The 15,212-nt window shown below is 36.8% G+C and overlaps 1 protein-coding gene across 2 annotated transcripts in view; it reads right to left on the reverse strand.

The window, feature by feature from the left end:
- The window catches only part of LOC120421982 (discoidin domain-containing receptor tyrosine kinase B), a 527,019-nt gene extending 522,528 nt beyond the window's left edge, over positions 1-4,491 (reverse strand). For both annotated transcript variants that reach the window (XM_039585292.2, XM_039585291.2), the window contains exon 1: positions 2,673-4,491. The gene's annotated coding sequence lies outside the window, so the exon portion shown is untranslated. The remainder of the gene's footprint in view (positions 1-2,672) is intronic.
- Between the last annotated feature and the right edge of the window lie 10,721 nt (positions 4,492-15,212).

A 15,212-nucleotide genomic window follows, 5' to 3' on the forward strand; every position in this document is an offset into this window, starting at 1 on the left:
TTCCACCTAAATAATCAAATATCGTGAAAATTAAACAAGATTCAGAAATAAAACTGATATGTGACCTTAAAGATTAAAAACTTACTATTTAATCATGAATAAACCAATTTCTTGAATCTTCTAATTTCTTTTGAAATTATATATATCAAATTTCAAATTAAATGTTAGTTAAATTGTTGTTTCGGCTAAAGAAAATATTGCTAGTTCCTTCGTAAGAAAAGTTGATAAACTATTATTTAGAGTATCAAGGAAATAGCTATCTATTTTCTCGAAAAAATCTTTACTCTGATGGAATTCAATTTTTCAATCTTTTTTTTGTTTTGTTTTTTGCTCCTCCGGTTATTGTGGATTTAGCTCGTAGCTGGATTTTCTGGCATCTTCTCACGGTCATTGGAAACGGTCGTGGATAGACCTAGGGGTTCCCAGTTGGAATGAAAAAAATCAATTTGTAGAAATATTATGGATTAAAATTTTGCTTTTTTATCACTTCTCCGACATCAGGAATAATTATTTGAACATGCTCGCATTTTTTTTTAATTGCCAGAGGAAAAAGGAAAGATTTCAAAAAATAAATCAATACAATTGAAAAAAACTGTGCAATAATTGAAAAAATATCACAATATATTTCTTCAGTCAATCTGAAGTTTTGATTGAAAAAGACAAAATTTATAAAAAACAATAAATTCCGAGAATTTTTTTCTTTGATTGCTTTTTGTTAACATTATTTAAGTATTTTAAGTAATTTTAAGTCAATGTATGTTTTGATACCAATTCTTCCAATAGTTCATATGAAGCTTTTCAATTGAAATCTAATAAAATTTACTTAAAAGTCATTGTGATTGAAATATATAAAATGTTGTTAATTTAAAGAATCGATTTAAGAAAATTGATAATTTTCACGGGATTTCACAAAAATCTTCAAATTTCACGAATTTCACGCTGTCCGCGAAATCGTGAACACTCACTAACCCTAGTTATATAGTTTATAACATAATCAAATCAAATAAAGTTTATGTGATTTCTCAAAGCAATATTAATTAATTTAATTCAGGCACGATTTTCAAAATCCATCGATTTTTTTTATTTTTCCCGTGCCTAGGAAGTTTTTGTTGAGCAACTTTCGTTCTTTTAAACAATTTTTATTCTGTTGTTTTATATTTTTTCTTTTATCCATTTTCTCTTTTTCTGTTAGTATTACGCTAGTCTTTAGTTGTTATCCGTTGGCTATGCAAAGCCAAGAGGAGGGCAAAAAATTAATTTGCGGGCTTAATTTTCAGTTACGCTCGTAAATTTTTCATACTTTTTTTTTATTTTTAGGCCAGATTTTTTTATTTCTGAATTTTAGAACCACACATTTCGCCACCGACCTTGGCCGATGCTGTTGGATAAACATTTTACATAAATTTACTTTTGAAACAAACAAAATAAAAAAAATATATTGACGATCTGTTATTTTTATGTTCAAAATTAAAAAAAAAAGCCTAAAGTGTTTTATTTGATAAACATTAAAAAAAAATAGACTAAAGACAATGTATTTTTGATAATTCATCAGTTTCTCAATGACCATTTAAATTTTTACAATAACTTTAAAATTGGCGTTCAAAATCAGGGAACAACGACAAAAAATTTCCAAAAACTTTAAAATTTAAACAAAATTAACAGTCGAATCAACTGAAAACGATTTGCAATGCATTTTCTTGCGTGTGATAATTTTAATGTACAGTACTACAGTTTTTTTCGGCAGAAATAAAATCGTGTTTAATTTGAAAAATCAACAAATGTTGACACCATGACCTGTATTTTATTTTTATTTTTTCGCAGTCGAGGGATATAAACTTGGAATGGACATAAAAATAGTTGAAATATTATTTGGCGATTTTTTTCATTGTACTTCGTCTTAAGTCGGAGATGGGTTGTCAAAACTTGGTTCTTTTGCTCAATTGCTTTCCAGGCTTTAAGCATATATTTATAATTTAAGACCGTAGGAAAATGAATATAAGAAAAAAGGGCTGGAATGGTAAAACTGGACCATATCTCAAGATCGAGTTGGTTTTTAGAGGACTAATGCTACACTCACATTAAACAATGTTCTGGAATTAACAGTTTACTATGTATTGAATGTTTAAAATTTGTGCTTCAAAATTCAACTTCAAGTCAATAGAGTCACAAAAAAGACACCTAACCTAATTTAATTTTTTTTTACAAAAAATAATTTTGTGCAGCAGACTTGCCATTTAAAAATGTGGCAAAAATTCAATTCAAAATTTGGAAAAAAACACAAGCAAGTATGCACCAATGACGGATAGAGAAGGGGTGGAAGGTGCTGATTCTGTTTGGAAATAATATGGGACTCGTCAACTTAAATTCATTTAAAATTGGCTGAAAACTAAAATTCTGGAAAAATAGGTTAAAATCTGGAATACTGTCAGGCATTTGAGGTTTTTGTAAATAAACCCTTTTTATGTAAATATCAAACCCAACAAGTGCTATCCATCATTAAAAAATGGAAAATATAGTAAAGATTTTCGATCTCAGTTTGCAACACTATTGCAAAAATTTCTTTTCATTTTTGGATTTTAAAAACTCTACTGTTTTTTTTAAACTGCACCATGAATTCCCAATATTACACTCCATTCTTTCACTACCCACTTTCCAACACACTCTCAACTCACCTTCTATTGCTCGATCGTGCTCTATCGGTGGGTTTGCTGCTGCTCCGGTAACAATCGACAAGAAAAAAAAATTACAAATCAATACCACATCAGCCTTCTGCCTTGCTTATCAATCGACAACCGGCCATCAACCGGGAGCGACCGTCTTCACGACCGTCCGGATGACACAATCTCGAATCTTCAATCTTCACAACACTACCGATTCTGCTACCGCACAGCCAAAGGTACTCAATCACTTGAACACCTTTTCCAATTTCACCTCACTCTGCCTCACTCAGGCAGAGAAAACATCACACAGAAAAAGAAAAACAACACACCCACATCTACGGATCATAAGTAGATAATCTTATCACTGGAGCATTCCTTCACGACTCATCGAGCAATTTTTCCGCAATCCTCGCTGATTGATTCCCGCCTTCACCTTGAGAGGGGTTAAAAATCCCGCCTTGAATCCCGCCGTCCGCAATTTTGCAACCTTCCGACAATTCCGTTCCGGCCACTTCAGCAGGGCCGCTCTTCTAATCGCGTTTTGTGGTCACTGATTTTGTGCGGTTAGCCGCAGAGCTTCGTAATCTAATTGTGATTAGGCGTCACGGACACACACACACAGAATCCAGGAGCGCTGATCTGATTATCGGACGCAAAGGGTTTTGGCCAAAGCACTCATAAATTTCTGGTTCTCTCTCCACGGTACTAATGTAGTATGATTTATTCATGTGCCAAATCTGCCATGGTACACATACAGTGGCACACACGTACACACACACACGAACACTTTGGAGCGGCTTAAGTAGCGGTCGGGAGCACTCTGCGGTCACCGCCGATATAATTAATACGATGACACTATAATTGATATTACACGAGAAGCCACACACTAGCCCGCACTCGGGGAGTTGGACACTGCGAGGGGGGGTCAACAGCGCATTAATACACACACTTGAGGTTCCGGTCGGACATCGGGAGTCAAGTGGGTGGCCCTCTCGAGTCCGCAGACGCCGGATTTAGTACGGTAGCTGGCCGTCTGTGGTTGTAATGTATATTGACATAAATTAGAGACCCTCTCGAGAACGTCGACGCGACTCGCAGTCTGGCAATGATGGGTTCCTCCGGGGATCCCCCACTGGTTCCGGAATAATCCGCGATTGTCGTGTCACTCAAAATTTATTCCACAAACTTCACCACCAGATGGTTGAGCCCCCAGTATCGATTACAACGCAAGGACACACACTCACACCAAAAATCTGCGTTCACCTCGTCGTCGTCTTCCGGGAGTACCCTCCGTTTTGGCGGTCGTCCTGACTGGCGTGAGCAGTGGCCATAAACCGTTACACTTTTATCATTTTCTCGGTTCTTTTAATTTATGCAAATTAAAAAATAATAACAACCAACGACGATACACTCCGCACTCCGTGGTTCTCTAGAGTATCGACCCGGCCTTGCCCGGACTATCATTCACTGAGGCACCAGCAACCCCTCCCCCACCTCTCGGGCTCGTCCGGATGTTCCGGACTCCAACTTTCTCCTGTTGCTGAAAAGGCTCCTCAGCCGTGCACCATGATTTACAAACACATTCCCACAACCATCCTCGGTCTCGTGTCCGTCCTACTCCGTTCCCGTCCGAAATTCCCCGCACACACTCCCCGAAATTCGCAATAAATTACAGCAAGGAGCGCCAAGAACCAAAATGTCCAGGTGAGGACCTGCCGCGCGCGCGAATCGTCCTCCTCCTCGTCGTCGTCGCGAAAATCCAAGCTCGAAACTGTGCGCGTTCCCTGCGAGAACCTGCCGAACCGAACGTCCAAGATTGACTAACGCAAGTTACTGCGCGACCCGCGGTTCTTCCGAAAGGGACCGTCGGGAACTTCGGGCACGCGAGCTCGGCTCGCCGACTCCAGGCGTAAACAGAGCACGCGCGCACACATTGCACCGCTCTCTCCCTCTCTCATTTTCCACAACTTTCTCTCTTACACCGCACTGCACCGCACGCAGCATGCCGTGCGAAATTTTCGGTTTCCAAACAAACCGAGCGCGCTCGCTCTCACAGAAGGAGAGAGAATCGCGCGGAAAGTGCAACAATGTTGGTCGCGCGCGGCTGGAAAAACATAAGTAATTTACATCATTGGCACACTCCGGCAGCATGGATGGGGGAGAGAGCATAAAAAATAAGCGCAGTCGGTCGGTGTGTGTGTGTGTGTGTGTGTGTGTGTAGTGTTCCTCCCTCGGAAGTTTGTTGCACCGAGAGAGAGCGAGGACGACGACGACGTTTTTACCTGAGTCACGTTTTCACGGTCATGCGAGGAACGGGAGAGAGAGCGCGTGCTCTCTTACAAGAGGAGAGTCGGTCGAAGTGTGCGGTGCGAAAGAGGGGTGGGATGAATCGTGAAGGAAAATTTTCATGAGGTTCATTCCAGATCTACAGAATGGAAACTCAATTTAACAACATGGGCGTTTTTGAAAATACGTCTTTTATGGACACCCGCAGATTAAGCATTGGGGCTTGTTTATGCCCACCACTGCAAAAAAAACCTTTGCCTTTTGTTTTAAAATACTAATAACCATTACAACCGGGCTGACAGATACCGTCTTACCCTCTCTATTCAATGGAATTTTTAGATTTTATTGTAGTATGAAAACAAAACAAACTTCACAAACAATGAAATAATTCCTTCAATTCGAAAAGATTGAATCTATTGAGTTTTAATAAATCACTCAACTGAACTTCCAATGAATAAAAGTTTTAGTCAATAAATATTTCCATTAATCCGAACAATTTTTAAGGTCCTTCCTAGAGTTTTTTCTTTAAAATTTAACACCTTAGAATAATGACGAACCTATGAAAATATATTTATGTCTTTAAAATGCCTAAATACGAAACCCTACCATTCTTATCTAGCACAACTGTTGCTCCTGGCAGAGCTCATGAATGGAGTTGAAGTGGTTCATTCAAAAGTGAGCCATGCGGCAACGTATCCGCGAGTGATGTTGCGCTACACTGTCACTGTTGCTCGTGATACCACATAATCCATGAACAGAAGTGGATGAGAGACAGCGAAAAGATTTTTTTGTGTTGTTTTTAGGCCGATGCAAATATTTAAAAAAGTTTTTGTCCCTCGGCCCTGGCCGAGGTCAAGGGGGGGCAAAAAAATAAAAAAAATATAGTAATTTAAATAACAAGCCATAGTCTTCACATTTAAATGAAAAAAGTGTTTTAAAATGCATTTTACACTAGTTCAGTTGTTTTGCAATCATTAGTTTTCAAAAAATCTATGATCTGACAAAAACAAAAATTGTATCGAAAAAAAAGATTTTGCATCGAAAATTTTCAAAAAATCTTAAGATTTTTTAAGAAACCCAAACATGCTAAAAATGATTTTAAACGCAGGAGAATGTATTTTAATTTGATTTCAGTTGGTTGCACTTGAATTTTCATTGAAATTTTGAAGTTTATTGTAAAAATATTTTTTTTGCCCACTGATTTTTCGGGCCAATTTTGAAGGGGGGGGGGTGACAAAAACTTTTAAAAATATTTGTACCAGCCTTAGTGATCTTTTAATTTATGAACCCTTTATAATTAATAATTTCAAAAAAAAATCATAAAATAATGCAGTATTATTACTGAACCATTGATTCCTGGAAAACAAATTTAAAAACAAGTTTCAAAATAATAGCAACTAAGGGTCGTATCAACAAAGTTCAAAAGTGCAAAATATAGAGAATTTTCTCAGCTTTTCAAAAATATTTTTTTTTCAAAGGTAGGCAAACATGTACACTCATTTAAAAAATGAAAAACTTCGACTATTTTCAAAAAGTCACCTAAAAATGGATTTAACTTGAAAACGGTGCACTTTAGCGAAATTTCACTGAAATACTTGTTGATTGCAAATTTGATTTTACATCGAAAAATGAAGTTGAAAAATGTTTGCGACCAATTTTTCGATTTTTTGAAATAAATCAGTATTGATTCAAAAATTCATAACTCGCTCAAAGATTTTTTGCACAACCTGGAAATTTCTGAAAAGTTGGCATTTGATGTTCTCTAAAACATATCAAAAAATAAAAAAAATAAAAATAGTATTTTTTTGCAAATCTAATTGAGAAAAAGTTAAATAAACATATTGCGCAATTCTCACTAACTTGGACTTCGCACTAAATTATTGCTATCGATCGCACTATTGCGACTTGTCAAACTGGCTTGGGAAATTTTAATTTCCTCAAAAAATGATCAAAGCGAGCCGATGTTGCTCACCTGTCAATCGCAATTTTAAAGTGCGAATGTCCAGTTTGGTGGAAACTGCGACTTGAAATGTAAATAAACAACTGCTGGTTGCCTAGTTTTTGGAAATCTTGTTGTCAAAAGTGCGAAAGAAAAGTGCGGGCCAAATCCGAGTTACAGTGCAAGGATCAATACAGATTTTTGAATTTCCATACATCATTTTTGTATGGCGTCATCCATAAAGTATGTCACGCAAATATCGGCCAAAATTAACCCCCCCCCCCCCCCCCACTCCCCCCCTAAGTCACACTTTGTCACACAAGGTTGAAACCCCCTCAACAAGTACGTCACATTTTACCAGACCCCCTCCCCCTTGTTTTCGATGGGATTTTTAATATTTTTAAACTCTCATAATTTTGGTATTTTTAGCAATTTTAAAGCAAAATAAGTTAAATTATTTTAATTATTCATTTTTTAGAATAAACATTACGGTATAAAAAACAGTTTTGTATCTCTTAAAAATTGGAAGACCTGATAACATTCAGGTACCTGAATAATACCTGATAAAATTCAAGTATTAAAAAATTTTGAAAACTGTTTTTCACAACTTTGTATCTAATAAGTTCAAACCATTTATAGCAGATTTCTTATGAACACCCTCAAAGCATTTATTTTTATCAAGCAAGAATTTGCAAAAATATTGAAGTATAATAAATTATAATGTGATACCGTCATCAGGGGTGACATTGGGTCTGGGGGGTGAGTTTGGGTCATACAAAAATGTAGAAATTTGTATGACCCAATCTCCCCCCAGACCCAATGTTACCCCTGATGATGGTACTTCTAAATTTTAGAATTTTAGAAAAGAGGATTTAATTTAATTGTGTACATTTCAAATCAATATTATGCAATCATGAAAAAAACCTGGCTTCTTTCGGCATACCGAAGGCACCAAAAAAGTTTCAGTCGGATTAAAAAATACAAAAAAAAATCGAATGACCGAAATCTGCGAGAACTGCTCTATTAAAAGTACATATTTTGAGAAATGTTTAGATCTTTTTAATAAAAATAATGGGTAATTCTCTACCAATTCACACAAAATCGGGAAAAGTTGACCCGACCTTTCTTCGATTTGTTTGAAACTTTGTTCTAAGGGGTATTTTCGTCCCTGATCACGAATCCGAGGTCCGTTTTTTGATATCTCGTGACGGATGGGCGGAACGACCCCTTCCATTTTTGAACATGCGAAAATAGAGGTGTTTTTCAATAATTTGCAGCTTGAAACGGTGATGAGATAGAAATTTGGTGTCAAAGGGACTTTTATGTAAAATTAGACGCCCGATTTGATGGCGTACTCAGAATTCCGGAAAAACGTATTTTTTATCGAAAAAAAACACTAAAAAAGTTTTAAAAACTCTGCCATTTTCCGTTACTTGACTGTAAAAATTTTGGAACATGTCATTTTATGAGAAATTTAATGTTCTTTTCGAATCTACATTGATCCAGGAGGGTAATTTTTTCATTAGGACCAATTTTTTTTATTTTAAAATTTCGTGTTTTTTCTAACTTTGCCGGGTTATTTTTTAGAGTGTAATAATGTTGTACAAAGTTGTTTATTCCTTATCCTATTCCTTTCCTATAACAAACCATCCCCTCATACCATATATGATCAAATTGCTTAAATTAACGAAACTATCTAAAACAGCATGGGAACCATCTGGAGCATATATATTTTAAATTACTGCTATTTTTTACAGCTTCCTGGAATCATTTTGATTATATTTATTATATTTGTTCTACTTACTATATTTATTATATTTATTATTATTACAAAACTATATGCTTATTAGATAATAAATTACAGACTCACATTTACACTTACAAACCTCCAAATCATTTAATACATTACGCATTGAACCATTTTCATCGGCCCGATGAAATTCCCCTAACCCCCATTCCAAACCCCCCAAAAATATTCCGTTCACTTTTAAAAGTCGCATGGGTTCCCTGCACTTTTGCCACTAGTGAACAACAAAAACATCCCCTCCCGAATCCCCACGGGACTGTATGGGCGTGACCTTGGAGCACAGTGTGGAAATTTACGTTCTTAGATATTTTTGGTTGTACCGGGCAGCAATCAAATTGTCTAAGAATATTGAATTGACCATTGTGGCACCCCCTACAGCGTGGTGCAGACCCGTTATGCTATGCTATGCTATAATGTTGTACAAAATTCTAGATCAGACAAATATAAATGTTCTTCCAGAAATCTGCGTCCTCGAGCTGACCAAGGCCTCCTCGCACGCTCGCTAGCAAGGACAGACTATCAGCGCAACTCTCCAGTGAGGTCCATTTCTGACGCTTTTAACGACGCCTACAGGTTTTTCGATTTCCACGAATCCGTGAGCAAGTTCCGCGATAAGCTGCGCGCTGAGTTCCAGCATGGGTATGAATCTTCAAGCAATTTCAATATGGCGACTTGTATCAGAAGAAAGTGAATCATTTTCGCTAGTTCTCACTGTTCTGTGTTCTGCATGCACGTCCGCAAACATAGACCACACACATACTAACACAAAGCGCCACCAAGAGGCAAAAGGTGATTACGAATATTTTTGACACTTTCGTTAAAAATATGCGGTTTTGCAAAAACAAATAACAAAACCAACTTTTAAGTGTAGTTCGACTGTCAAGCTTGTAATTCGTTGCTGATTTGTTTGAAAATTTATTAAAAATAATAAGTTTTTTTGCAGCACCCATTTTGGACGGACATTTCTGTTGTCATCTTCTGGTTCCTTGGATTGGCCATGGATAATTTTACAGTGTAATAGAGTTCTCTAAGCCCGCTGTCACGCACACTTGCACACCATTTGTTTTGCTGGCGGGTACAAAATTTAACCTCAATCTTTTTCGTGTACGTATACGCAATACATGCGCACGTAGATAACTCTATAAACAGGGCAGCTACCACCACGTGGCGCCACTGTTCCGAATGAGAAAATGATACAGGTTTTTCAGACGAGTTTCAATCCCGTGGTTCCAGGAAAGGACGCGAATCCGTTTACGTAGAAGCTAAAATGACAATTTCAAACGTGTTGTAACTTAATTTTTTATTGTGTTACCCTGTAATTGTATTTTGTTTTTGAAAGGCTTCGAGCCAAACCAAACCATGTAGACCACTTAGGTCCGATGGGTTAATAAAAGATATTTTCGTAGGCCGTTTTTTCAATGATGGGCAGTGTACAGAACCGGATGGGTCCGGATCACTCTGGCTAGTTCCGGAGAGAAGGAAACCTCGGAGCGTAGAGTTGAAAACACAAACTTTATTGCTTCACTCGTACACGAAACGATCTTCTTCCAACGGACTTTATTTGGGATCTGACGATAATTACTCTAAACTACATGGAACATACATGGCGCATCGGTGCATTTCGCGCCACCGATCGCAGTTAGCTGAGAGGGTTAATTTTGATAGTGGGACCACAGAGAGACATAAATAATGCGAGAGAAAGAGCGGCTTCAGAACTGCCACCACAATAAGTATGGTTTAGTACCGCGCGGGGTAGCACCAACCGCGCGTACCACAGTACATCATGAGCCTTCCTTACCCAATTCTTTACAGGCAGTATAGTTGGCTGAGTTCAACGGGATATTCCGTCCGAGTAAAAATCTTGCAAGAAAGACGACCAAGACAATGTGCGAATGATGTTTGACTTATCAATTCAACATGATGCAAACTTTTGTTGAAACGAAAATAAATAATGAAAATGTGACTTAGTTTGAGGGTTTTCCAATATATCGATTGTACAAATTGTATCTAGATCCCATAAAAATAATATAGTTTGAACTATGCATGTCACATGTGTTATGCCATTGATAATAAATTTTGATTTTATGTCCTCACTATGAAGCCATCAAAAATTGGTGCATTGAAACACGTTCAAATGACAAGCCTTAAAACTAAAACAATTAATGTTTGGTTTAAGTCTAAACAATGAGTTCATAAACCACAACCACCTAAAATCATAAATTTGACTGTGCAGACTGTGTCGTCAGCCACTAAATCCGTCTGGTCAGCATAAATCTGCGTGCCGAGTGTCTCTCTCTAACTCTCTAAACAATAGGCAATAAAAGTCTCATTCAATTAATTTTATGATTCACCTGGATTATCCATTATTATTATCTTCCAGCAACATTCAGAGAAAAGCAAAACAAAACATCCTCTAATATGGCACTCCAATCCGTGTTCGCGCGCCGGACTGCGACTGGCGCCTTCTTCCGATGGTTCTTTTCTTTGTTGACGAAGACCACGGACACGGAATATCGCGGCACGGGACAAAAGAAATGCTGGCGCAGATCTTCTAATCTCTTCCCATGGAACCCCAGGTCACCGAGCAGGAACATTATGCTAACGAGAGCCACGACGATCGCAGTGTTTTGTTCTGGGACCCACTCCGTTTGATGTCTCACGACGACGACGACGACAACATTGTAGAGGTCGGATGTCAAAAAGTCATATCCCAAGCAGCTAAACGTCCGAATCGTGACATGGAATGTTTAGTCGAAGTTTTAAGTTTGCTATTTTCTCCCTCCACGTGACTTGATGTGACTTCATTTATTAAACATCAATTTGTTCTGGGAAAACATAACCTAGTTTTATTAGCTGAGAGATAGTTTTTTTTTTAAATCTTCATCTTCAACAAATTCAACAAATAACATTACCATAACATTACATCCCATTGACAACTATCCAATTCAGTACCGTGTTGGCTTTCAACCAGAGCAGAAGCATAACAAGTGCCCTATCCCATCTATCAACCTCAGCAAAACCTCGCAAGAAATAGTCCCGTGAAAGTGTGCTTGTGCCGTAAAACTTTTACGTCGAAAGTAAAAAGTTTTTCCACCTACTGATTAAAATTTTCATAAATTTTTCACCGCTTTTTGCCCCGCTGCTTTTCTCATCCCGTGACCGCAAACCTCTTTTTTTCCTGCCCCCCTTTGTTGGCACTTTGGCCACGGTCCCATCGACGTTCGGGACGGTCGACGGCGGATGAAAACAGGACGAATAAACAAACATTATGTTGTGACTTGGACGCCACGTTTTTTGTGTGACTCCTTTGGAAAAGTCTCTAGAAAATATACAAACATAATATATTTTTTAAATACATCATGAATAACAACTAAGGGGCCATCCATAAACCACGTGAACACTTTAGGGGGAAGGGGGGGGGGATATGGTCCCTAAACGAATGTGCAAATAAGGAAAAAGTTCAAAATTGTTGATATTTTCCTCTTTTTATTGACATTAATTATTCGTCGCCGCCGTGCTAACTTGTCGTACGTGCATTTTGTGCCAAATTGAGTTAAGAACGCCATTTTGTACAGCTCACAATGCCTCACCTTTTAACCTGGGTGCTGAATAGTGGTTCGCAAAACGGCCTCAATTTTGAACTGTCAAAGTGGAACCAATTTACTGTTCGCCAAAAGTAGAGAGTATTGTTATCGATCATTAAAAATTGTTTTTTTTTTTTTTTTTTGCAAGAATGATTTTGTTTTGCTTTTGAGGACCTGAAGTTGAAGTCAACCAATCTTAAGAAAGTTGAAGGCGAGATCGTATTTTTTGAAGAATTATGAATGAAGCTGTTTATGGAGTCGATGCGGCTATCCATCCAGAAGCTGTCTTAATTGTTAGATTCTGTTTGAAAACCTACTGGTTTAGTGAAAATCCTTTCTGTTTGTTGGATCAGATTCGCTAGAAATAGCGATGATTTTTCGCTGGACCAGGAAGAGCTGTATGATTCCAAAATCAGCCAGGGAATTTATCTGGGACATCGCAGAACGACACTCTCGCCACAGTTCTTCGTCGCCCGTAAAAAAAGAAAAACCTCTTCTTACCGATCAGAACTTGAAAACACAAACAAATTTTCAGCAAAAACTGTAAAAAACTGAACAAAATAACACACATGTCACTGATTATAAAACAGCTCATTTATCAGTAAGATAAAAGTCATGCTTGTGCTTGAACAGCCTCCTTCTTTGTAGATGTAAACAAAGTGGGATCATTCGAAAATCACGTTACGCATTCTCTCTATTCATCACCCAGCTTTTAACTTTCACAGATCCCCGAAATTCGATTTAAATCCTGAGATGTTCAATACAAACCAAAAAAGCTCCGTGCATTTTTGTCACTTTTCATATGAAAGAAGTTTCAATCTTGTCGTGCTATCTTGACACAGCCTGAAAATTGATGTAAGTGCGACAATCAGCCTAGGGGATTCCGGTCAGAACGCGTTTGACACACGTACATGCCCGAATACCGTAATAATTTTTTATCATAACTCGGTATTCCTGCAACCAAATTCAACCAAACTTCGGAGCAACGCACATAATGGTCAACCAAACAAAACGTGTTTGTTATTGTTTACATTGCGTACTCTCGTTTTTGTTTATTCAATGTCAAACAATGAAACGCGTTTTTCTCGGAACGTCAAAAAGCAACGCACGACATGATAGCATCGGATTTGGAAGGATTTATCAACTTCAAAAATGATTTTGGTGGATATTTTTAAGCTGGGTGATGAATAGAGAGAATGCGTAACGTGATTTTCGAATGATCCCACTTTGTTTACATCTACAAAGAAGGAGGCTGTTCAAGCACAAGCATGACTTTTATCTTACTGATAAATGAGCTGTTTTATAATCAGTGACATGTGTGTTATTTTGTTCAGTTTTTTACAGTTTTTGCTGAAAATTTGTTTGTGTTTTCAAGTTCTGATCGGTAAGAAGAGGTTTTTCTTTTTTTACGGGCGACGAAGAACTGTGGCGAGAGTGTCGTTCTGCGATGTCCCAGATAAATTCCCTGGCTGATTTTGGAATCATACAGCTCTTCCTGGTCCAGCGAAAAATCATCGCTATTTCTAGCGAATCTGATCCAACAAACAGAAAGGATTTTCACTAAACCAGTAGGTTTTCAAACAGAATCTAACAATTAAGACAGCTTCTGGATGGATAGCCGCATCGACTCCATAAACAGCTTCATTCATAATTCTTCAAAAAATACGATCTCGCCTTCAACTTTCTTAAGATTGGTTGACTTCAACTTCAGGTCCTCAAAAGCAAAACAAAATCATTCTTGCAAAAAAAAAAAAAAAAAACAATTTTTAATGATCGATAACAATACTCTCTACTTTTGGCGAACAGTAAATTGGTTCCACTTTGACAGTTCAAAATTGAGGCCGTTTTGCGAACCACTATTCAGCACCCAGTTTTTAAGCTTCTATGAATCTAGGAGTACAACAAAACAAAAGTGTTTTTTTATATATTTCTTTTTTTGGCTTTCGGTTTTATCTTAATCTTAATCTTAATCTTATTTTTTTTAAATCTCCTAAAATAAGGGTTGACAGTTAGTTCTTAAAAAAATAATTTTTGCACACTTCACATTTCTTTGAAAAAAAAATAACTGAAAATTCTGGTAGTATTTACATCTCATTTTTAAAAGAAGATTTTATCAAGGTTGTCATGATTTACATCAACCTTACTTTTGTCGGATATTTTTTTTAAATTTTTTCAAACATTTTTCCTTGGATTTTTTCAAGGAGTAGTATTTGTAATCAAATCAATAAATTTTAAAGAATTCAAATATCTTTTAAACTTTAACAGTTACAATTTTATACGTATTTTCAAATGAGATCGGTTAACAATCAGGATTTGATCCAGTACAATTTTGTTAAGTCTAGCATAGAATATTTATGAACAAAATTTAATAAAATGGGGTTTCATTTAAGAAACCCATGAGAATTCATTCAATCAGGAACAGTTATTTCATAAAAATGTTAAAGACATGTTTTTGGAATTGTCGCTAAAATGTTTTAGAGACCATTTCAGAAAAGTTAAACTATATTTGAAAAAAGTCACATGCACGACAATGTTTTATTTTGTCTTAGTTTTGTATGAAAGGTTAGTAATTTTTTGACAACATTGTTAAGTTTATATCACGAACCGATTTTTTTAATTTTCTTTTTAATGATAACTTCAATCTTATGGTAAACATTGAATCTTGATTTTTTTTCTTCAAAGTTCAAGGGGTTCCCCCCTACCTAATCAAGGGGGGAATGGAACGAAAAAGGTTGAGAACCACTGATCTAGACATATTTTACATACAAAAATACATTAAAGCGCTTAAGTGATCATAATTGAAGGCAGGGTTGCCAGATCTTCTAAATTTAATACTCGTTGGATTTAAGTTTTTGCTGGCCATTTTTAAAACATCCGGATTTTTGCAAAAACATTTCAATGCACTGTTGCTATTCGTACATATACATCACTTTTGA

The sequence above is a fragment of the Culex pipiens genome, chromosome 2, assembly GCF_016801865.2.
Source record: "Culex pipiens pallens isolate TS chromosome 2, TS_CPP_V2, whole genome shotgun sequence".
NCBI classification, from domain to species: Eukaryota; Metazoa; Arthropoda; class Insecta; order Diptera; family Culicidae; genus Culex; species Culex pipiens.